The following is an 825-nucleotide window of genomic DNA, read 5'->3' on the forward strand; positions in this document are numbered from 1 at the left end:
GCCTCATGCCCAGGGCTGCAGAGTGCAGCAGCCTGGGGAAAGGATCTCTCTGCCAGACCACTGCCTGAAGGAAGTACAGTAACAGCAGCACAGTCAGTAGAAAAAGGGGAAGTCACATGCCCAACTTGAGGCACATCCCTGAGATTAAAAGTCTCATGCTCTACCACCTGAGCTAGCTGGACACTGCTCAGGGTTTCCATGTATGAGGTCAAAGGCTGCATCAGAGAGCAAACAACCCGTGGCCAGGGTGGGACTGCAGCTGGGCAGCACTGTGGGGTACGTTGAGGGTAGAGGTCGGCGCAGCGCCCAGTTTTTGCAGCCCAGAACCCAGGGGTGTTGGCTGTGGATGTGAGCAGCCAGAGGTGATGCCTGGGACAGGGCTTTCGGAGCAGGGCAAAACAGCTGCCCTCTCTGAGGCTCGAACTCAGGACCTTCAGATTATGAGACTGACGCGCTGCCGGCTGCGCTAAGAAGGCACCTGCCTGCCTCTGTACTCACACCTGGAGCTCCCGTGCTGTGCTGCTCTTTGGCTGCAACTTGGAGCAGGGACACACTGGGACCTAAACTAATTGAAGTACTAGTAGTAAAAATAATACCCAGAGTACTAGCAATATTAGTATTTCTATTAGCAATGCTATTATTATACTTGCAAATTTCTCATCAAGAATGACAGGCCGGGACGGAGTCCCTGCCCCCAGCTGCGGCTGGGCCGACTGCACTCCCTGCTACCCCTGCTATGTTGGGTCTGACCTGCTCCCAACCCCTGGCAGGTCTGACCCCCCTCCTCCACCGCTGCAGATCAAATCCCCTCCCCCTACATCAGAT

At 55.4% G+C, this 825-nt stretch overlaps 1 non-coding gene across 1 annotated transcript; it reads right to left on the reverse strand.

The window, feature by feature from the left end:
• Nucleotides 1-403: 403 nt before the first annotated feature.
• Nucleotides 404-476, reverse strand: TRNAM-CAU. The gene has a single exon. It is a non-coding gene; the product is annotated as a tRNA-Met (tRNA).
• Between the last annotated feature and the right edge of the window lie 349 nt (nt 477-825).

This window comes from Alligator sinensis, unplaced genomic scaffold, assembly GCF_000455745.1.
Source record: "Alligator sinensis unplaced genomic scaffold, ASM45574v1 scaffold831_1, whole genome shotgun sequence".
In the NCBI taxonomy this organism is placed as follows: Eukaryota; Metazoa; Chordata; order Crocodylia; family Alligatoridae; genus Alligator; species Alligator sinensis.